Here is a 23730-nt window from a genome sequence, read left to right on the forward strand (position 1 = left end):
GGTTAGTACACCTAGTTATGCTGCTTTTGCCCTGGGGTCTTCCAGCCTTGTGGCTGGCGGCTGGGTGCCTTCTACTGGTGCTGTGCAGAGGCTTTCCCTAAGGCTGCTGTGAGCCTGTAGGGTTTCCCCCTAGGCTACTAAGCTGGGTCTCTGGAACTCTCTCCAGCCCCAGTCCTCTCCGAGATCTCCGGCAATCCCTAGACCCACGGGGCGGGCAATGGCAGCTGGGGGTCGCCCCGCCCTCAGGGCTTCTCTCCTGGCCTCTCCCGGAGCCGTGAATGCTGGGCGTGGCCCCTCTGCCAATGGCAGACAGGGAGTTTTGTCTGCTGCCCGGCGGAGCTCCGGTGCTTCCCCTCCGGGTCGCAGAACCGGCCTTTGAAAATTCCCCCGGCCCGGTCCTCTCCGAGATCTCCGGCAATCCCTAGCCCCACGGGGCGGGCAACGGCAGCTGGGGGTCGCCCCGCCCTCAGGGCTTCTCTCCTGGCCTCTCCCGGAGCCGTGAATGCTCAGCGTGGCCCCTCTGCTAACGGCAGACAGAGAGTTTTGTCTGCTGCCCGGGCGGAGCTCCGGCGCTTCCCCTCCGGGTCGCAGAACCGGCCTTTGAAAGTTCCCCCCGCCCCGGTCCTCTCCGAGATCTCCGGCAATCCCTAGTCCCACGGGGCGGGCAACGGCAGCTGGGAGATCTCCGTGCCGTCCGTGTCTCTCTCTGGGACCCTCCGGGCGCCCCGAGCACCAGGCTGGATGCCCCCGCCAATGGCGGGGAGAGACTCTCCCCGCGGGCTCAGGTGTGCAACTCCAAAGTTTCCCTCTGCGTTTAGGAGTAATTGCAGGGGGTTTAGGTAGGGTTCTGGTCACCTGTTTCCACCGTCGCTCCTCTGTTGTGTTCTCGCTCCTGCCCTAGACGTGCGTCGAAGCTGTTGCATTTTTAAGATGTTGCAGGAGAGCATTTCATTTTCAAAATTTTAAGTGAAATTGATCTGGAACGTAAATAAAGTTTAAGCAAAGTAAAATCCAGTGTTAAAAATATGTGATGAGAGAGCCCCACCACCTGCCTCCTTAGCGCAGTAGGCAGCGCGTCAGTCTCATAATCTGAAGGTCCTGAGTTCGAACCTCAGAGGGGGCAGTCTCGTTTTCTGCCCACGCCAAAAATTCAACCCCGTTGTTCAGCTTTAATCTACCTCGTGGCCATTGGGCAGGATGCATGTTGTCCAAAAGATGTAAGTCTACACTTTCTTCCTCCTGATTGGTAGATATATAGACGTAGATATTCTTCGGTTCTTCTTTACACGTATTGTCTTGTTATCTTCATCGCTTTCCAATAGACGAGCTCTTTTCTCCAAGTTCCTCTGATTTCTATTCCTTCTTGGGACAGTATCCTACAGGTGCAACTTAATTTATTGAAAAAAATGAATGGACAGATAGAGGAAAACGTGGTATTCAATTTTCCCAGTAAGTCTTGCTGTTCCCTTTTCATGTATATATATATATAATCTCCTTGTCTTGGCCTCCCTGTATAATCTGATCCTAATTGTTTTTCCGTCTGTACTGCACTGAATAGTGTTCCACAAAAAAACGCATGTCTGCTGGGAACCTCAGAATATGAGTTTATTTGCAGATGTAATTACTTAAATTAAGATGGGATCATACTGGATTAGGGTGGGCCCTAAATCCAGTGACTAGTGTTCTTCTAAGAAGGCCACGTGAAGACATAGAGAAGCACACAGAGGAAAGTAGGCCACGTCAAAATGGAGGCAGAGACTGAAGTTACACTGTCACAAGTCAGGGAATACCAAAGATTGCTGGCAACCACCAGAAGCTGGGCAGAGACAATGAAACACTCTTCCCCAGAGCCTTCAGAGGGAGCAGAGCCCTGTAAATACCTTGGTTTTGGACTTTTGGCCTCCAAAACTGTGAGAAAATTAATTTCTGTTGTTTTAAGCCACCCAGATTGTGGTAATTTGTTATGGCTGCTCTAGGAAACTAACACACCCATTCTCTCTCTCATTCACCAACCTCCCATCACATCACCTCAACTGGTTTTATTTTCTTCATAGCACTTATTACTATATGAAGTTGCCTTACCCTTTTATCTGTTTAACACCGTTATTATCTATCCCCACCCACCCCCTTAGATTGTAAATTCCATGAGAGTCATCACTGGTCTGTGTTTCCAGCACCTAGAACAGTCTCTGACAAACAACAAACACTTGTCGAATCAATCAATTAATTAATTAGCATGTTAAATGTTATTCTTTTCCTTCCATATTTCCAATCACTATCTTACTCTGGGCAATAGACATCTCAAATTTGGATTTTTGCAATAATCCTCTCAGGAAACACAACTACTGAAATTCATCCTGCAGACCATACCTCTCTGACACAGTTTGTGCTGGCAAAAGAGAGGACAATACTTGGGGTGCTCCATGCAAAATGTCTGGACCACAGAGAGTCTGTATTTCAGGACAGCCCTCCCTACTGTTCATTCTAGTTCAGACTTAAGAAGGCATATAATAGAAAACATCTTAACAGTTTCTTCCGGACCATCAGCCTCTGATCCCAGGAGCCTGCATCTGCCACAGTTCAAGAGATGTGGTTAAGGATTTGGGAGAGACCAAAGAGCTGGATTGCCTGGCTTTTCAGCCAATTCCTTAGAAAATACTTGATCTTCGTTGGAGCCATCACTATTCAGAATCTATTCTCTCCTTTGTAGAATCAGAAACTATTTTTAAATTCACCCAGAGTTTTTCATGCATGCAGGACTGACTCACAATAACCAAATGTCAGAGACATTTCAAGCCAGAGTCTGAACATATTGTAGCCATATTGGTGGTTGATCAACATATTCTCTCCTTTGTAAAATAAACTCTATAGTGGAAAGCAAATAACATTAGAAGTTTCCTCTGTGCACCTGTAATTGGACTAATGGAAGTAATAAAGTATTAATGTCTATATGATATCAAGCAATGATGGTGTGGTACATTCACCATCAAAAAGCTGTGCTAAGCTAAGCCAAGCAAAGCTGACTTAAACTTGTGTTGGCTTATGTGGTTGCCTCGGGGCAGAGGTGGAAACATGGATTTCTGATCACAGCATGCTATTTTCCTAAGCAAGATTACAAGACCATTGGTTAGATGAGAGTTCTTAGTTCTATTTGTTATCTTTGTTACCGTTATTGAACTTGGATGTCCAGAAAAGCCTCCTCGGCACTCATTTACAAATCAACTCCTGAGTAGGTCACTTCTATTTCACTCAGGGAATTCTACAAATGGCCAACCACATCCTTTACAAAGGAAGGTAGTAGCTTCAATCTGACTTTGTTTTTTCAGTTAAATGGGATTAACAGGCAAAGAATATGGTTCGGGCACAAAACCATGTACTCTAAGGTACCCCTGAAATGTTAGTTATTTTCACAAAACTTGGGGCCATCTTAATGTAGAGGTCCTCTGCATTCACCTATCTTTCTGTAGTTTGCATGAGTCATTTACCCATTTGTGGGCGGAAATATTTGACCCTAAAGGTTTTCCAGTCCTTTATACAATTTATGTAATCTGTCCCTGTTCTGTATAAAGTGAGCTGTGTTTTGCAAATGTGGACTTCAGAGTAAGATTCTAAAAACTGGAATTGTCGCCCGAACAGGGACTTGAACCCTGGACCCTCAGATTAAAAGTCTGATGCTCTACCGACTGAGCTATCCGGGCCCTCAGAAGGGGGCTATTTCCTTGCATGGTCTAGTGTTAAGATAAGTACATGAACAAAGTTCAAATGTCTTTCCTTTTTAATTCTATCTGTGTTCCTTTTCCCTATTCGTATTTCTATCCTTGCCCCTTTAAATACGGCTCATGACTATTTCTTCCCCCTGCTCGTGGAAAAAAAGTAACTCCCATCCTTGTCTAATGTAACCTAAACAATTAATTCTAAAACTTGCATATAACTAGAGTCATAATTACTTGGGCAGTCTTGTCCTTCATCTTCAAAATGTATGCTCTAGTCTCTCCCCAGACTTTAAGAATGCCTAGCACAAGAGAGAGTAACCCTAGGAATAAGAATAGTTGAAGCAGTGCACAGTGTGAGGGTTTCTGTGTGGAGTGCGGGAGATCCAAGCAGAGAGTGGAGCTCAGTAGAACCTTCTGGACTAAAGGAGTAAATCGGAATAGACAAAGCCATTGATTTTAATGAGGTCACTCAAAAATCTTTCAGGGAAGAAAACAGAGGATGGAGGAGGGAGCCCTGAGAAATCCTGATAGGTAAACAGAGAGAGGAAGAGGCATTCTCTGAGGAGATGGAGATGACCCAGTCAGAGGGGTAGGAGGACAGTGTGGAGAGAGTAATGCCTCAGCAGTTCAGGAAGAGAGTGATTCAGGAAGGGTGCGGCCAATAATGTCAAATGATATTGAGAGCTATCTTCTATATTTGGTTAAGAGTTCATTGTCTGTCATTTCCCACTAAAATATAGTAAACTCCATGAGAGCAGGAGCATTTTCTGTTGTGCGCAGTGCTGTACCTCTAGCCCCTATGTATCAGTCAAAGTCTAGTTAAGAAATAACACTAGGTATTTCAACTGGAAACACTGTGGTAACCCAGAGATAATAACTATGGAAAATAGCTACCATCTTCTAGGGCTGGGGCAACAAAAGGGAAGAGGTTGTGACCTCTGAGGAAGGGCATAAAGAGAATAAAGGAATCAACAGCCATCGTTGAAGCAATCCTGACTTGAATGGCAAAAATCAGAAAACCAGTTCCTCGCCTTCTGCCTTCTAGCTCCCTCTGGTTCCTCTTCTTGACAGAACCTAAGAGAAAGCAAAGGTTTAGGAAATGTAATGCACAGATGCCCAGCTCCAACATCACACAAGAGCATTCAAGGGTGGACATGAGGCTGAGAGAGAAAGGGTTAACAGGGAGGGATACAGCTTTGAACGGTGCTCGGCACATAGTAGGTGCTCAGTAAATATCTGTTGCCTACTTCCCACTCAACAAGCTGAGATGTTAAGAGCAGGGTATCAAATATCAATCTTGTTCATTTTTATTGGATAGGTGCTTATCTTGACGCTCTAAATATCACTTCTTCCTGTTTCTCGTTTTACTCCGTCCTGTATCTTGTAATTTGGATGACCTAGAGATCCAGTCAAGAGCCCTGGAAGCAGGAAATGCAATGAGACTGAGGGGGAAAAATTTTTTTTCTTTTTCATGTAGAATGTCATTGTTGATCTGGTGGTAAGCAGTTCCAGAAGAATGACAAAAGATAACCAATCAATAATTAATTTGAAAATGTATTGCACACCATCCTACACCTTCCACATCCCTGGTACAACCTTCCAGCCCCTGCTCCCTCTCAGTCAGAAAGTTTCTTGACCCTGATGTTTTTGTAACAAAGACAATTGCCATGCATATCTGAAAGGCATTTGAAAAATCTCTTAGCTCCATCTACTACAATTGGTACAAAAAAGAACACGAAGAATTTTGGAGTATTTAATTCTTAGAGAAAAACACTATTTTGTGTCTGAACTAATATTACATGGTTCCGTTAAACAGCAAATTAGCCGTTCAGTTTCATCAAAGCAATTTCCTCAGATTTTTTTAAAAGACATAGTGTACCCTTTCGACGGAAAAAAAAGTAGATGAAGAACAAAGATTTGTGAACTCGCAGCACGTCACTGTCTTGCCTCTTTTTGTTATTATGGGAGGGAAAAAGAAAAGATCTGCTGCCCCCTCTGAGGTTCGAACTCAGGACCTTCAGATTATGAGACTGACGCGCTGCCTACTGCGCTAAGGAGGCAACTGTCCCTCCCACCTCCATAAAATATGTAGCAACTTCATTGTAAGAAAGAATCATTTTTAAATTGTCTGAATTACAGTGTTTCAAAACAAGGCGAAACTGTGATTTCATTCCTGTCTAAAGCATGCGAGGTTCGGATAACAAAGCCACGCAGAACGAGCTAAGTGCCCACGACCAGCCCATCCCCGTTTCCCCTGCGGACTTTTCTGCGAAGACTTTAGGGGCTGTGAGGGCAAGTGAGTCGGGACTTGCGGAAGTTTTGCTCAGACACAACCGAGGCCCGCAGAGACATGCCTCCTTCTGAAAGGCAAACAAGACTTAAGTAACAAGGACGGCCTCCCCCATGAGGTCCCGTCGAGGAGCTCGGTCCCCTTAGATGGATGAAGGAGGGTGGGGGAGGGGCCCTCAAGATTCTTTCCTTGTTTCTCCTTAGCAGCTCCCGGGCTCAAACCCAACGCAGGGACTTTCTCACACCTGAGGTCCAGAGGCTTACTCTCTGGAGTCCAGGAGAATGTGGAGCCCACAGCGTCCTGTGTTGGTGACAAACGGGACAGGAGCCTCCTTCCGCGCCACCTGCGGCGTCCCTGTTCAGGGTCAACCTGGAAGCCGTGAGAAAGCGGTGTCGGAGGTCAGGCGGGTCTGTTCTGGGGCTGTGCTGGGAGTGGGGAGGGGAACGCTAGGGGGAGGGCGTGGAGCAGCGGGAAACGGGAAGAAAGGACTAGAAACTGGCGATGTTCAGCGGAGGGAAGTACATGAGAAAGAATACACCGCAGACGGTAGCGTGGCCGAGCGGTCTAAGGCGCTGGATTAAGGCTCCAGTCTCTTCGGGGGCGTGGGTTCGAATCCCACCGCTGCCAGGGTGAATTTTTTTTTTCTTTTTTTCTTTTTTTTAACTTGCCTCCTTAGTCAAGTCGACCTTTTTCATGCCCAGTGTAGATACTTCTCACAAACTTCAAGTTGAGGCAGGCTCCTCTCCTCCTACCACTTCTGTTTTCCCAGAGGCCAGAGATAACACCCATATGTACTGTCCACAAAAGTGTCCACCACATGATAGGCCTTCAATTAACAAAAAGTTGAGCATCTACTGTGTGTGTGATATTTACTCCCTTCTTGTATTTTCACCATCCAGAAGTATCCAACATATAACAGACCTTTATTTAATTCATTCGTTTATTTTAAAAAATTATTCTGCACCTACTATGTGCCAGGGTACTTACTTAGACCCCGTAGATACAGCAATACTTAACTTATTACATTATTCAATAAATGATGGACGAATGAATGGCTATGAGTCTTCCTGAATCTGCTTGCAACTGGAGACAGGTCCCGCCAGGCTGGTTTTTTTCTCGGCATCCCCGCAGCCTTCTCATTTCACATCTTGGACCCTAATTATGCTGATCTGAGCTGTGGCAACTCCTCTCAAGGCTCCTCACCTTGCCACTCAACTGTCCCTCAAATCGCGTCAACTAGAGGTGCTCTCGCACCTCTGGGCACGTCTCTGTCTTCCCCTGGGCACCCTCTGTCTTTGCTCCAAGCAGTTACCTCTGCCGTCAAGTCTTCTTATCCTCCAGGCCTCAGTTTCTAAGTTGCTTTCTCCTGGAAGCCTCTCTTGATCTCTCCCTCCAGAATTACAATTAGACACTAGGATATGGAGGGGAACAAGGGAGAGGGTTTCTGCGCTAGTGCCTAGTAGGAAAGATAAACATTAGAGCATAATGGCCCCAAGATGACATTATTTCCACTGTAGAGAATGAGATTGAAGTATGAATGACATCTTAGATATATTGTTACCAAAATAAAGAATGTTACCCAATAGTACAACGTATAGAAGGACACACTTCAAATCGTTCCCAGTGACGACAGTGTCAGAGGATAGGAAAGAGGGAAGATTATAAATTTTACTTTAGACACTTCTGTTTGAGTTGTTACAATGAGTGGATATTTACTTCATAAGTTGAATGAATGAATTCACAAATTCATAAATGAATTTTTAAAAATCCCAATCTGATAAATACAGCAAAGGAGAAATGCAATGTGCTAGGGAGTATGCAGCAGGTCTCAGCTCAGCCATCCCTTCCCCTGGCAGGCTGTCCTCATTGCTAGCTGTCCTTAATTGAGTATTCCTGCTGGTTAGCATTGGGTATGGTCTGTTATCATTCAATCCATGACTTATTTTAGCATTTACCATAACTTTTGGAAATTTCTGTGTAATTGTCTGCTTTTCCCCATGCATCATAAGCTTTGTGAGATGCAGAACCATATTTCTCTTGCTTCCCCACGTCACGAAAACTAAATCAATATTTGTCATAAGTTTCAATGAATAAATAAATATGTGAAAGAATATCTTTCTAATTTGTGAAGTGAGCACGGTATACAGAGCTGATAAGCCAGGAAGACTCTAACTGAGAGCTTCAGTTTTAGATAGGGTCACTTTCTGAAGCCCCATTTCTACAGGACACTCCAGCTGAACTTGGTTCTGGACTGCTGATTAGGCCACATTGACTTGCTTTTTCTGGGTTTAGGTCTGATACCAGGTGACTGCAAACCATCCTTGCTTAGATTCCCAGGGAACTGATTGCTTCTGGATCGTGGGGTCCAGACATTTCTCCCCCTAGTCATTCCCCTCAGCAGTCTTCATTTGTTTGCATTCACCTTGCAGTATGCGTGAACCAACCATGGGCGATTCCAAGGAAATAGTGCAGCCTTCTGAACTCGAGACTCAAGAATAAATACACCAACCCATGGCCATCTGGACTATTTTCCAGGTCTTTACCCACTATCCAGTCCTGGGAGATAAATGTTCTGAGGTTGAAAAAACAGTCATCTGTGCTCCTTCTCCCTTGTCTATCCTCAGAGAACAGTTTAAAGCCTATAGATGAATAGTGGGCTTTTGAGGTTCTGGTAGCATTTTAAAACCAATGGATATTTTTCTTTTTCTTTAAGAAATAGGTTTGTGGCTCATGGAATAAAAAGCATGCCACGTCTGCTGGGGAAGAAAGACTTGCTCCATTATACACCCGGATCTGAGATAGCTTAGACCATCTTTTAAGGCCAGGAGACTCATAAAGATAGAATGGAGAGTTTATGCTTGTGGAGGGAGTGGGTAGACACTTAGGAGTTCTTTATAGTCACGGGGCCAAAAGTCTTTGAATTTCACAGCTTCCCTCTCCGCCTCCCAAATGATATATTTACTTCAACTACTGAGCAGCTATTTTGTGACAGGTACCTTCTTGGTTGAAGATACAACAAAAGAATGAATGCCAAAAAATCACTCAGGGATTCCTTAGCAATTCAGCCTTGGGAGACTTCCGGAGGCACATTAAGAATAAATGGCCAATAATTCATATTTAGATCAGCTAAAGTAGAAATTTATATCTGAGTATTTCTTCCAGTCATGCTACGTATATGATCTCTTTGTTATATGTTGTTCTTAAAGTTACTAGGTAAATACTCATGTTATCTTAATAAAGTTAAGATTTAGAAAAATAAATGACTATGCTCAGCACTATGACATCCTCTCTTGGTCGTCCACACCCAAGGACACCTATTTGTGGAGCCATATGAACACTGGAATGTCCACCTGGGAACTGGGACCTGGAAAGGCCAAAAAAACAAAAGAAAACAAAACAAAAGATGCAACAGTCATCCCCTTTAGACTTGTCAGATTTAGCCTATGGATAGGAGGAAAAAGAAATGCTCAGAAAAGTCTCAGGCTGAACTCTCCCACTGGCTATTCGTTCACTCGTTAGCTCATTCATTCATTCGCTCTTACTTTCATCTATGCGTCCATACAACAAGCATTAATTAAGCTTCTACTGTGGACCAGACCTTGGGGTGTCAAAGAGAAATGACACCTGGTCCTGCACTTAAGGCATTTTGGAGTGGGAAGCCAGATTTTAACATTTCAAGCCCATGGTTACAGCTGAGCAGGAAGCACCAGGAAATTCCAAGATTGCTCTAGAGGTGTCTGCAGGTAATCTGGAATGACTAAGTAAAACTGTAGAAAGGAGATGTTATATTTTTCTTTTCTCCCTTTTGAACAGTGAGATTAAAATCGAATTTGCATTTGCTTGGGTCGGAAACGAAAGCAAAATAAAAACCGCCAGAGGTAATAATATTCTTGGATCAGGACCCTACCCTGCCTCTGACATCGAAGGAAAGAAACTTGGGAAGATGCCACTGTGGAAACAATCAGTGAAAGCCCCTCCCACCCTTGAGTTTGACTTTTTCATCGCCCTGCGGCTGAAAAGTGCAGATTTTCCATCCAAAAAAATTGTCCCCGTAAATTTTTTAAAAAGTAGCTGAAAAGAGTTGTCGCTTAAATTGGCGTTTCATTTTCAATTGTATTCTATACATCTCCCTCATTAAAAACACACACACATGCACACACACACACAAGGAAAGAGATATCAGACGGACAGTGTGTCCAAGCACCACCAAGAGGGGTTCCATGGTGTAATGGTTAGCACTCTGGACTCTGAATCCAGCGATCCGAGTTCAAATCTCGGTGGAACCTTTCCTATTCTCCTTCTTTTAACTTTACTTCCTATCACGCGGCAGAGTGAACCATGCTGCTTTCAATTCCAGCACTTCTATTTTTGGTGGGCTCGGGCAGTGAGGAAGGACAAGAGACTACTGTCCCCATAGCCCGTAATCCCAGGACCAGCCTGAAATCACCAAATCTGTGTCCATACATGTCTTTCTGTTCCCACAAGACTAATTTTTTTCCCAGGACGTCCCAGAGCTGATCAGCGTTCAGTAAATGCGCCTTTAATGAACAAACCAGAGTGCAGAGCAAAAGGTGATCTGTGTTAAGAAGCAACCAAAACGGGAAAGGAAGTGGACAGACCTCATTGAGAACCCATAGTTAAGACTGAAAAGGAAAACGTAGAGAGAAGTATGAAAAGAAAAAATGGCTGAGAAAGTGGTTAAGATTAAGTGGAAGGAGAAAGTGGTTGAGAATAAATGGAAGGAAAACGTCGTGTCAGAAGTGGGATTCGAACCCACGCCTCCATTCGGAGACCAGAATCCTCTATCCGAGGAAGCAGAACTTGAGTCTGGCGCCTTAGACCACTCGGCCATCCTGACACCTGGCACAACCTCCTTTCCAAATGAATAAAATCTTCAATTGTGATGAAAGTGCACCCACTATAAACCACTGATTTTTTTTTTTTCTGGTTGAGAGTTTATCCAAGAATTAGAAATGTAAATCTTGATTGAACTCACGAGGCTTCCCTTTCGACTCGGGCTACAACTCGGTGTTTCTCTCCTCTCCTTTCCCCGCACGTGAGGATGCTAACAACCGGAAACCGGACTCCAGACTGGAGTAGAGAGAACCTCCTTTAACTCCCCTTACCCATGACAAGAAAGAACACGTAATGCAGGCTCTGTTCCCGAGAAGCTGACTAGCAAACCGACCAAATTGGTGGGAACTCCGTGGGGAAGTAGTGAGCGAGCCAGTGTAGACCTGGGCAGAAAACAAGCGAGTTAATAGAGACCAGAGATGGGCAAGGTGAGTGGAGTTTCGGGGCCTTGAGCGTGAAGACTGGCTGTTGATGTGAGTTGCAGGAGCTGACATGGTCAGGAGTTGAAAGAGGGAGAAGCGCGGGAGTGAAAAACAAGTGTGGCCCGAAGGGGATGTCGGCACTGAGCTCAAATCCCCAAATCCCTTCCCCGCCAGGCTCCCAGAACTCGACAAACAGGTTCATGCCCACTCCGTCTACTCTGGGCAGAAGGTTTAAGGTATGTCAGTGGAAATTGATCCCAGAGATAAAGAATTACAGACATTGACAGTTGAAGGCCCCCCAACCAAATGGCCAGATCTCCAAGCGACCCCCAAAGACTCTCCAGTCTACAAGCTTGGTCCACCCCCACAGAAACAGCTTCCAAAATCACGTTTTTAGTTCCTTGTTTTAAAAATGAACGACAGCCAAGAATCACCAGATATTTCTGAAAATGTTTCTACAATAAAGACGGACTGATACAGACAAAAGGCAGGAAAAGGAACTAAAACCAAACAAATACAAAGCAAGGCACTGGATTTTTTTTTAATTATAATTAAATCTTTAGTGAGGTAAGAGAAGATATTGCATTCCTAAAACAAGGAGAGAAGGGGGAGATCTTAAAATTAATAGTATAATGGCAGACTTTTTTAAAAAGCAATTTCAAAATAAAGTAGAAATTTAGAAAGTATGGGGTGGAAATAGAAAATAGGAGAGAATCCGTAAGGTAATAAAAGAGTGTATAGCAGATGGTATGCCATCAAACTACTGGGGCTTCCAGGAAGAGAAAAGGAGCAAATGAAGGAAAGGAAATAAACACATAACACAAGATTATTTTCCAAACTGAAGACCTTAAATCTCCAGATAAAAAAAAAATGGCCCACCAAATGCCCTGCATAATGTGTGACAAAAGCCCCACAACGAAGGACATCATCATGAAATATCAGAACCTTAGGATAAAGTGGAGGTCCTAAAAGTTTCCAGAGTGAAACAAAAAGGTTATGTATAAAAGATTAGGAATCAGAATGGTGTCTTTCTTCTCAACAGCAACAACAAAAGCTGGAAGGCAGTGAAGCAATGCCTCCTTCATCAATTGCATAAAGGAAAATAATGTCCACACTCGCTTTCTGAACTCAGCCAAACTCTCAATCAAGCGTGAGTGGACATTTTTCAGTCTTGCAAGATCTCAAAATTTTTTTACCTCCCATGCTCCCTTTCTCAGGAAGCTTCTGAGGAATTGTTCGACCAAACGAGGAATTACAACAAGGAAAAGGAAGATGTGAGATCCAGTAATAGGGGACCTAACACAAGAGAGTTGAAGACAAGTTCCGGGGGCCTGCTGCCTAGAAAGCAATCGGTCGGTCCAGAGAGGAGTGAAGAAAGGAGGATTGCAAGAGAATGGAACTGACATATTGCTTCATGTGTTTGACAGCAAAATAGTGTCAGAAAGATGCTGTTGAATTAGGATTAAATATTTAGAAAGTAAGCAAAGACACGGGAGACAATTATTAATTCCAGGAAAAACAAAAGTAGTCAAAGAAGGAAAAGTAATTACGGAATATCATGTAGCTCAGCTGCAAAAAATATTATGAAGTCATAATGATGAAAACTCTGAATATTGATTTAACTAAAAATGAAATATATATAAATATAAATTATTATATTCAAGAATTTAATAAATATTTGTTGAATTACTCATGAATGAGTAAATATATGCACAAGAAGAAATTCATGAAGAACATATGCTTAAATATAAAGTATTCTTATGGATATATTCTTATAATAAAGTACCTTATTGATTAATGTATTTTGTGAATATATTCTTTTTTATGTCCCTCAATCTCTCCTCTCTCTCTGGGCTAAGGACAAAGTAAATCTTCCCTAAAATGCCATTATTAAGACAAAGTGAAAACAGATCAATTATAACCTCACTGAAATCTTTTTTTTTTTTTTAAAGATCGGCACCTGAGCTAAGATCTGTTGCCAACCTTTTTTTCCTTCTTCTCCCCAAAGGCTCCCCAGTATATAGTTGTATATACTAGTTTCTCTATGTGGGAGGCCACTTCAGCATGGCTTGACTAGTGGTGCTGGGTCTGCACCCAGGATCCCAATCACTGAACGCTGGGCCGCCAAAGCAGAGCACATGGACTTAACCACCCGGCCATGGCCTGGCCCCCTCACTGAAATCTTTAAAAGCTGCTAAGACCACCTCAACGTATATGAATTGATCTAAATTTTACAATTAGTTAAAAGAAACAAGTAAACTTGGTGAATTGGTTTTCCATTAGTGCATCTATTTTCTACCTTCAGGACAGAGTGTTAAGATGAGGTGAATAGACGTAAATGCATTTACGAATTTATCATACAACTTTGCAATAAATGGTGCTGGACCAATCGGGACAGAAATAGACCTAGACCCCTATCTCACAGCAGACGCAAATATGAATTCAAAACGGATCATGCACAGAAATAAGAAAAGGAAACGAAAGCTTCTAGAAGAGGGAAAATATCTTAATAAGTTCAAGGTAGACAAAGATTACAAAAACAGGAAGTAGTAACCAAAAAGAAAAATGTTGATAAAGTGGAATTCATCAAAACTAAAAACTTCTGTTTATCAAAAAACACCCTTAAATAAGTTAAAAGGGAAGCATAAACTGGGAGATAATATTTGCAATATATACAGTGGACAAAGCTCTCATCTCAGAGATATAAAGCACCCCTACAAGTCAACAAAAAAAAGACAAATACTTTATTTTTTTAAATGACAAAAGATGGGGCCAGCCCTGTGGCCCAGTGGTAAGGTTCTCGCGCTCCGCGTCGGCGGCCCAGGGTCTCCCGGGTTCGGATCCTGGGCGCAGACATGGCACCGCTCATTAGGTCACGCTGAGGTGGCGTCCACATAGCACAACTAGAAGGACCCACAACTGAAAATACAACTATGTACCGGGGGGTTTTGGGAAAAAAAGGAAAAATAAAATCTTTTTATTTTTTTTTAAGATTTTATTTTTTTCCTTTTTTTCTCCCCAAAGCCTCCCGGTACATAGTCGTATATTCTTCATTGTGAGTCCCTCTAGTTGTGGCATGTGGGACGCTGCCTCAGCGTGGTTTGATGAGCAGTGCCATGTCCCCGACCAGGACTTGAACCAACGAAACACTGGGCTGCCTGCAGCGGAGCGCACGAACTTAACCACTCGGCCACGGGGCCAGGCCCAAAAAATAAAATCTTAAATGAAAAAAAAAAAAGAATGAGTCTTACAGACATAACGAGTTTTAAAAACCCGGACACAAAAAAGTGCTTACTTTATGATTCTATTTATATGAAGCTCAAGAACAAGAGAAATTAATCAGAAATTTGGAATAATGATTTTTTATGGGTAACCTCTGGGGGTGGATGCTGATGGAGAAGAAGCATGAGAGAGCTTCCTGGGATGTTGAAAATGTTCTTCATTTCTATCTGGATACTGGCTACACTCATAACAATTCATTAAGCTATACACTGAAAACTTGTGCTCTTTGTGCATATTTTACCTCAGTAAGTTTAAAATTACAATATAAGACTATTTCTTATTCTGTGTCAATTAGATCTTACACAGTGTAAGCTCTGAAGATGTTACATGGAGGGAGAAATTGTTGTGACTTGGGAGGATAGAGAAAGTTTTATGAGAGGCTGATTCTGGAGGGAGTGGATCACCTACAAGGAAAGCAGAAGCATCTGCTTGTTCAGGTTTAGCCCAGAAAGGACAAAGAAGTGGTTCCAGAGCTCACAAAGGTGTTGTAATCTTCTTTAGGCCAGACAGACTCTGGGTCCCTTGATAACTTCTCTCTTCCAGTTCAGGATGCCATTTCTACCTGTACTGCTATTCTTTTTCATAGCATCCTATCTCTTGCTTCAAAGTACTTGTCTTAATTAGTAATCATATATTGATTCGTTTAATAATCTAATACCACTTCTTATCCTAATTATTCCATACTGGGTAACAAACTACCCCAAAACTTACAGTTTGTTGGGGGTTATTCTTCTGGTCCATGTGGCATTGACTAGTGACTCAGAATGTATCCATCTGGCAGATGGGCTGCTATTTATTCACATACCTGACGCATTTGTGAAGGGATGGCTGGAAGGATGAGCTCAGCTAAGTTCCTCTCTCTCTCTATAGAGTCCCGTGGTGGAGTACTCAGAAGCTGTTATGGACTGAATTGTGTTCCCTCAAAATTCATACGTTAAAGCTCTAACCCCCAATGTGACTATTTTTGCAGATAGGGCCTTTATGAAGGTAATTAAGCTTAAATGAGGTCATAAGGGTGGGGTCTTAATCCAATAGGACTGGTGTCCTTATTAGAAGAGGAAGAGATACCAGGGTGAGCACGCACAGAGTAAAGGGCATGAGAAGACAGAGAGATAAGGTGGCTGTCTGCAAGCTAAGGAGAGAGGCCTCAGGAGAAACCAACCCTGCTGACACCTTGATCTTGGACTTCCAGTTTCCAGAAAACAAACTGAGAAAATAAATTTCTGTTATTTAAGCCATTCAGTCTGTGATATTTTTGTTATGGAAACTCAAGCAGACTAATAGACACCTTCTGTGGTGGACAAAAATTCTAAGAGACCAAGGCAGAGGATGTCAGTCCTCTTACAGGCCAGGCCCAGCATTGGTGTAGAATCACTCTACCACACTGTATTGGTCAGAGCATTCATAGGTCAGCCCAGATTCAAGGGAGTAGAGTAGACCGGACTTCTCAATGATGCAATGTCATGAGCATACGGGGAGAGAAGAGACTGATGACAACCGTCTTGGAGATTGCTACCATCTTTGCCCCACCCAGCCCCAGTGGCCTGTAACCTCCCTAAGGGCAGGAATCTTGTCTAGGGGACTTACGTATGTATTCTCTGCTCATATCAAAGTGCCTGTATTCAACAAAATCCCCCAAACTCTTGCTGTTTGAAAGGATAGGTCAGATTAGCTTTTTCCCCAAGTCTCCAAAGATTTGATCCTTAGGAAATAGAATACAGTTAAATATTGGGAAGCGAATTGGCAATTCAAGAAGAAAATATTTAGGGGGCCAGCCCTGTGGCTGAGTGGTTAAGTTCGCGCACTCTGCTTCGGTGGCCCAGAGTTTCGCTGGTTCAGATCCTGGGCACAGATATGTCACTGCTCATCAGGCCGTGCTGAGGCGGCATCCCATGTGCCACAACTAGAGGGATGCACAACTAAAAAACATACACAACTATGTACTGGGGGGCTTTGGGAAGAAAAAGGAAAAATAAAATCATTAAAAAAAATTAATAGTTGCTTTATGTACTTTGGTGCTCCTGTGTTAGGTGCATATATATTTATTAGTGTTATGCACTCTTCATGGAATGTCTCTTTTATCATTATATACTGCCCCTCTTTGTCTCTCATTGTCCTTTTTATCCTGAAGTATACTTTGTCTGATATAGGTATGGCAATGCCTGCTTTCTTTCATTCACCATTAGCTTAGAGTATCATCTTCCATCTCTTCACTCTAAGCCTGTGTTTTTCTTTAGAGCTGAGATGTGTTCCTGCAGGCAGCATATTGTTGGGTCCTGTTTTTAATCCATCCAGCCACTCTGTGTCTTTTGATTGGGAAATTCAATCTATTTACATTCAGAGTGATTATTGATATATGAGGGGTTAATGCTGCCACTTTATCACTTGTTCTCCAGTATTTCCCTTGTTTTTCATCCCATGTATTTCAGACTGCCAATTCTTCTCCCAGCCAGCAAAGCCTTGTGTTTTGCACTTATTGGACTAATCACTGTGGACAGAGGAATGCTATGTGCTGCTTGGCTTACATTTGGTTTTACTATCCATCCCTGAACCAGTTAACGTGGCAAGGGGACTGAGATAATGCTCATGGGTCTTTGCTAGTCAACACCCATCCCTGAAGTCAAAACTCTACAAACCTCATGGGTACCGTAGAGTGGATGATGGGCTCAGAATACACAACTCCTGCCCTTTCTTAAGGGTTTACAACTCCCACCCACCCCCCACCACCAGTGGCAGCAGGTGGAACCTGTGACCAGATACTATCAGTTTGCAATGGCACAAATCCACCCCATCAAATAGTATGAAGAAAAATATTAATACTCCAGACCTGAAGGAAAAGACAAACACCAGGAATCAATCCAGGAATCAAACACAGAAATCTACAATCTAAATGACAGAGAATTCAAAATAGCTATCATAAAAAAACCTCAATGACTTACAAGAGAACTCAGGCAGCTCAATTAAATCAGGAACAAAATTAATGAACAAAGGGAGTTCTTCACAAAAGAGATTGAAACTACAAAGAAAAGCCAATCAGAAATATTGCAGATGAAAAACACAATGAATGAGATAAAGAAAAATCGTGAGTCCTTAAATAACAGAGCTGATATTATGGAGGATAGAATTAGCAATTTAGAAGATAGGAGTATAGAAATGCTTCATATGGAGGAAGAGAGAGAACTAAGACTAAAAAGAAATGAAGAAATTCTCCAAGAAATATCTAACTTAGGAAAGGCAACATAGGATTATAGGTATCCCAGAGAGACACGAAAGGGAAAAAGGAGCAGAGAGCTTGCTCAAAGAAATAACAGCTGAGAACTTCCCAAACCTGGGGAAGGAACTGGAAATACAAGTAAAATAAGCCAATAGAACTCCTATGACATCAATGTAAAAAGACCTTCTCCAAGGCAGATATTAGTAAAACTGGCAAAAGTCAATGACAAGGAAAAATATTAAGGGCAACGAGGCAGAAGAAAATAACCTATAAAGGCACCCCTATTAGGCTTTTAGCAGATTTCTTAGCAGAAACCTTACACACTAGGAGAGAGTGGAATGATATATTCAAAATTCTGAAAGACAAAAACGTTCAGCCAAAATATTATATCCAGCAAAAATATACTTCAGATATGGTGGAAAAATAAAAACTTCCCCCAATAAACAAAACCTGAGGGAGGTCATTGCCACAAGACCCACCCTACAAAATATAGTCAAGAAGGCGCTCACACCTGAAAGAAAAAGAAAGAGGGGGTTGTATGTCCTAGGTGTGCCGGGAGCCGCCCACCAGTCAGCTAAGCCTCTACCCAAGGACAACGGTCCGGGAGAGAGATGAGGGAACGCACGGCGGACCCTCAGAAGATGGCAGTCGGCCGCTCCTGATCCTACTCATGCTACTAATGTCAGCAGTATTGCTCTCGCTGTTCTTTTTCTGTACATGGGGATATCTTGGGGAAAATCTCTCCACGCAGGGGAAAGAAGCTGATGTAACCTGGGCTTCTAGGGAGGGTTCAGGGGAACAGCAGCCTGAAGGGAAAAAACGTTCTGACCCCCTCCTGGAAAGGCGGTAAGGGAATTTGGACAGCCCTCAAGGAGGAAGCCTTCTAATAATCAGCCTCAAAAGAGAACATTCCCTCCTCAGGTCCTTCTAGGAGGTAGATATTATCCTAAGCCTGTTAGGACAGGAGGTAAATGGCGGCACCCACCCAGGAGCAGAGGCATACAGAAACTACCCCTTCCTAAGACAACCCATAACCCTGATAAAGTTGCAAAGAAATATCATAATATATTGACACAGAGGAACTGGGATTGTGATGAGGATTGGGAATCCTATAAAATAGTTAATGGTAAAAGAGAAACCCCAAGCACTGTGCCTGTGTGGCTTTCGATCAGACGGAGCTGGGGGCCTGTGTATATTTGGTCCCCTTACACTTTGCAATACTTCTGCTTTTGTTATTACAGGAATAAAGATAGAGGCTTAGGGCCATTCGACCCATGAGGAACTAAATCTAGATGTTACGCCCCATTTTGCAATCAGTCTTAAACATCTAGACGCCTAGTAGACATATAGAAAAGGTCAATATCTATATTTAATAAAGGTTGCTTACTTCTCACAGACATACTGTGCTAATATTATAACAAGATATGTTTATGTACTTATTTTGTTTGCCAAAATTATGTACTGAGACAATTCCATGAAATCATAAACGCGTGACCTGGACCCTATGTAAGTGCTTGAATGCTTCGAATAAATCAGACTTGGAAACCTCACTTCCTGTCTCACCTTGTCTTCTTTCTTCACCGACGCCGTTCATCCCTCAGGAAACCTGGACTCGGCTGGAGCTGGACTCCAGCATAGGTGTAAGTCCTTCTAGTTCTTCTATGTGAGCTGCCACCACAGCATGGCAACTGATGGATCAGTGGTGTGGTTCTGCCACAGGGAAATGAACCCAGTCCACCAAAGTGGTGAGTGCCAAACTTTAACCACGAGGCCACCAGGGCTGGTTCTATGGATTCATTTTTTTTTCATTTAAATCTTTCATTGATCTGGAATATATTTTGGTGTAAGAAGTAAGATGGGATTTTTTTTTCTTCAAACGGCTAGCCAGTTGTTCCAGGACCACTTATTGAATGTGCAAAACCAACCTGCAGTTTCTCCTTCATCTTATCCTAAATTCTTATTCACATTTGGATCTACTTCTCAGTTCCTATTCTGGCCCATTGATGATCTATCAGCGTATTCTTACCTTAATTATTGTAGCCTTGTGTTTTTCCTAACTTTTCTTTTTTTTTTTTTTCGCTTGAGGAAGATTTGCCCTGAGCTAACATCTGTGCCAATCTTCCTCTATTTTGTATGTGGGTCTCTGCCACAGCATGGCCACCAACATGTGGTATAGGTCCGCACCTGGGAACTGAACCCTGGCTGCCAATGTCAAGCACACTGAACTTAATCACTAGGCCACATGCCTGGCTCCACCTAATTATTCTTTAGTTTTATTTTCCCAGACTAACTTTAGTACCACTTGGTAAAGGCAGATAAAAGAAGAGGAGATAGAGGAAGCAGAAATAGCTTAGGCCTCATCAGGTCCTACTCAGTTTGGCTCCTGGAAGGAAAAACAATCCAAGGAGGGAGGGGTCAACAGTGTCAAATGCCTGAGAAAGATTAAGATGAAGACTGAAAAGTGTCCTCTGAATTTAGCCAATACTATTAGAAATCATTTATACCCTTAAGGCAGATGGGCTGAGTGAGGATGTGGGTAGGAATTTATTTTTAAATAAAACATTTTATTAATAAAAATTGTATTTTATCAGTTAGGTTTCTGTTGCACATGCAGACAATCCAAATAAGTGGCTTAAAGAAGACAATGACTTCAGTCTCTCTCACATACATGAAGTTTGGATGCACTCTGCAGTGAATAAGAACCCAGGATTCTTTACTTTTCAGTACACCATCTTAGTGCTGGCTTCCATCTTTAAGATTCCCTCATGCTCTAGGACAGCTGCTTGAGCTCCTATCATCATGTTCACATTCCAGCCTGGAAAAAGCGGAAAGGGGGAAGGTTAAAAAGGTGCACTTCCCAGCTGAGGAGGCTTCCTTTAAGAAGCTTTCTCAGAATTCCCCCTCAAAAGCTACCATGTAGATATCACTGGACACCCACAATCTCAGGACCATGTTGAAGTGTGAAAGAAGTGCTGGTTGAGTTGAGTGTTCATGGTCACATCCATTACCAGCCAGACAAGGTTTCATATTGTAGCATTGTCTTCATGAATTTACCAGAGTTTTGGCAGCAAAGGGGCCTGGGAAGTATCTTTTAGTTGGGCAGATTGCTACCTGGAATAAAATTTTAAGGAAGGGGTGGAAATTGGCTATAAAATAGTCAACAACAGTCCCTTCCACGTTGTGCTAAGATTGAAAAGTTATTATTAAAATAAGTAGCTGTACCAGAAGTCCTGAACTGGAGGTCAGGAAGCCAATTTCATCTTGCAGAGAAGATGTTACAATTTTTGGTTAGTTTCCAGCACTTAAAAGTCAATAAATTTCACATAAAACTCCAGATTTCTGCCTTCTCTTTTGTTTGTGTGTGCTCATGGTGGCTTTATTTTTTATTGCAATAACATTGGTTTATAACAGTACATAAATTTCAGGTGTACGTCATTATATTTTGACTACTACCTCGTGTTTGCCACCAAAAGTCTAGCTGTCATCTGTCACTATATATGCCTTCTCATGGAAATCTAAAACTTAGGCAATATGCTGGGTCTACATCTCAGTAGTCCTCTTCAGCTAGAGACAAGAAATAGCTGCCTCTCAGGAAGGACCTCTGTCCTCCCATTAGTCACTGTCTTTGTCTTTCCCTGTTGTGTCTCTGGTCTGGTCTACTCATAAGTTACCTTCTTGTCTCCAACAGGCATTTGTGTTTGCACCCCTGTCACTTTACAAATGAATAAATAATAACTGTTATAAAGAAGTGCATAAAATGTGACAGTGGAATCATCAAGTTAATTATTAGTCTAATAACTCAAAAATTCAGGTATTTAAGTACTTTCAATATGATTAGAGCTATGTGCAAGGTGTAATGGAAAGCATAGGAGGTCTGGAGAGGAGTCTATCTTCATGGAGTTACTTAAGTATCTGATCTCAGTTTCCTTATTTCTAAGGTATGTTGGACTATAGGAGAGCACAAATCACTTCCTATTCTATTTATGCCCTTATTTGGAACCTTGGTAGACAGGTTAAGGGTTCCATACAAGGGAAAGTCTCCAGAAAATAACCAAGTACCAGGATTGGAGGATCTATGTGAACATGGGAGGCTGACAGTGTAGGGGAGGAAGACATTTCCTCTTCCCAAATGTGGGTTCGTCTGACCGGAGAACGAATTAAATTCACATGAAACAGAATAGCAAGAGAAAATTAAACAAAGCTTTATGAGGAACCATGGCCCAGGGCCTTTCTTCCCAAAGGAAGAAAGGGCACTGAAGAAGTGGGGTGCACAGAGTGGTTATATACCCCCAAACAGGGTGTTTCACATGATTGAAATGTCCCTCCCACAATAGTCACAAGATTGCCCTGTTGGCACAGCACTTGATGGACACAGCAGGCAGTGGGTCTGCTATCTCGGTGGGCATAGCAGGAGGCAAGTCTATTGTCTGGAGCTGGGTGGTCGCAGGTGAGCGCAGCAATCAGTTCCTAGCCTAAGGAAAGATGCTTAATCCTTAAAGAAATGCCAACGTTGGGAGGGGGAGGGAAGTCAGTTATAGGAGGTTACCAGACAAGCACAATAAAATGCAGATTTAAGTCCTTGCCTTTGGCATTGATTAAGAGTTTCTAGAGAGAAGGTCATCTCCTTTCTTCTTCCTGGTACAGAGAGGGAGGCACCTTTTACAGATAGAGATTTACCTTACAAATGTAAATGTGTCCTAACAAAGGGCAAGTTCCATTCCTCAGATCCTCCTTCCCTGTCCCAGTGTATCAAAAGCAATCAACCTCAAATAATCCTGATGCCAAAGAGACATATCTTGGGGTGGCCAATTCCAGTCCCCCACAACGGGAAAGGCGAGAGAGCCATGTGGCCTGTTTGTTTAGGTTAAGCTCTAAGGAAGGGGTACGATTCAGGAGTGAGCCTTGTGGAGGATTGTGGGGAGCACAGTCTGAGCCAGAGGCTGGGCTAGCAGCATTCTGAGATGACAGTGAACACGTCAGCCAGAAATGCTCAGACTGGACCCCATTCTCAAGGGTTTGGTCAATGTCCTGGAGGCAAAAAGGAAGCTTTGAAGATTTCTGAGTGAGAAGTGACAGAATGAAAGAAGCATTTGACAGAGGTTTTAAGGATGATTCTCTCCCTTAACAAGTTATGTAAATAGGTTAGAGGAGACTAGAAATAGGCAAACTAGTGGAACTGCTCGCATTCATCCAGTTACTAATTCATTTAATAAACATTCGCAAACTGACATTGTTTAAATAATTTAGATCAAATTGTATTAATGGAAATTAAAATGAACACAGGCAAGTTGAGAGAGAAAGCAAAGCAAGGCTGTCCAAATTCAATTAAATCTAGAGGATGAAGGGCAATACTGAGAAAACAGCAAAGGAAACTAGGAAACACCGAGGTAGGGATGAGGGAGCAAGGCAAAAGATTTGCAAATTTACTGGATAATAAAAAGAGCCCAAGACACCGGTAAGATTACCAATCTCCCTACACTTGGGGAGGGAGCAAGCATGTTTAGGTCCTATTCAATACAACTCTATGCACTGGGTATTTTATTATTTAATGGATAATTTCCTTATGGTTAAAAAAGTAAAAGATGTAATGAAATCTCCCTCCTTGCTGGAGTATAATTATTCCCATTTCACCAGAGAGTAAACTGAGGCTCAGAATGGGAAACCAATTTGCTTCGGCACAGTAGGAAGTATCAAGTAGGGCTTGTCTCACTTAGTTTCTGTCCTACAGAAATGTTGCAGTCTGATAACAAAGCCTTTCTTTTTTGAAACAAAATTGCGACTGTCTGTAAATGGGGTTTAATAAAGCGCCTCACTGACCGGATGGGGCTCCGTCGGCCACCCCCATCCCTCCAGCCTCCTGGAGAGGCCAGATGTCTCCTCCCATAGCAACACAAAGCCACCTTTCTCTCGTCTGGCCAAGGCCTAGGCACCTGACAGGAAACCCAACAAAAGACT

At 42.8% G+C, this 23730-nt stretch overlaps 6 non-coding genes across 6 annotated transcripts; 3 read left to right on the forward strand and 3 right to left on the reverse strand.

Moving 5' to 3' along the window:
• Window positions 1-1050: 1050 nt before the first annotated feature.
• TRNAM-CAU (transfer RNA methionine (anticodon CAU)) lies at window positions 1051-1123 on the forward strand. Its single transcript has one exon. It is a non-coding gene; the product is annotated as a tRNA-Met (tRNA).
• Window positions 1124-3625: 2502 nt separating this feature from the next.
• TRNAK-UUU (transfer RNA lysine (anticodon UUU)) lies at window positions 3626-3698 on the reverse strand. Its single transcript has one exon. It is a non-coding gene; the product is annotated as a tRNA-Lys (tRNA).
• Window positions 3699-5700: 2002 nt separating this feature from the next.
• Window positions 5701-5773, reverse strand: TRNAM-CAU (transfer RNA methionine (anticodon CAU)). The gene has a single exon. It is a non-coding gene; the product is annotated as a tRNA-Met (tRNA).
• A 775-nt stretch (window positions 5774-6548) lies between these two features.
• On the forward strand, window positions 6549-6630 carry TRNAL-AAG (transfer RNA leucine (anticodon AAG)). The gene has a single exon. It is a non-coding gene; the product is annotated as a tRNA-Leu (tRNA).
• Window positions 6631-10217: 3587 nt separating this feature from the next.
• Window positions 10218-10289, forward strand: TRNAQ-CUG (transfer RNA glutamine (anticodon CUG)). The gene has a single exon. It is a non-coding gene; the product is annotated as a tRNA-Gln (tRNA).
• Window positions 10290-10755: 466 nt separating this feature from the next.
• On the reverse strand, window positions 10756-10861 carry TRNAL-CAA (transfer RNA leucine (anticodon CAA)). Its single transcript has 2 exons — window positions 10824-10861; window positions 10756-10801 (listed from the first exon to the last, which is right to left on the reverse strand). It is a non-coding gene; the product is annotated as a tRNA-Leu (tRNA).
• Window positions 10862-23730: the final 12869 nt, after the last annotated feature.

This window comes from Equus asinus, chromosome 8 (assembly GCF_041296235.1).
Source record: "Equus asinus isolate D_3611 breed Donkey chromosome 8, EquAss-T2T_v2, whole genome shotgun sequence".
In the NCBI taxonomy this organism is placed as follows: domain Eukaryota; kingdom Metazoa; phylum Chordata; class Mammalia; order Perissodactyla; family Equidae; genus Equus; species Equus asinus.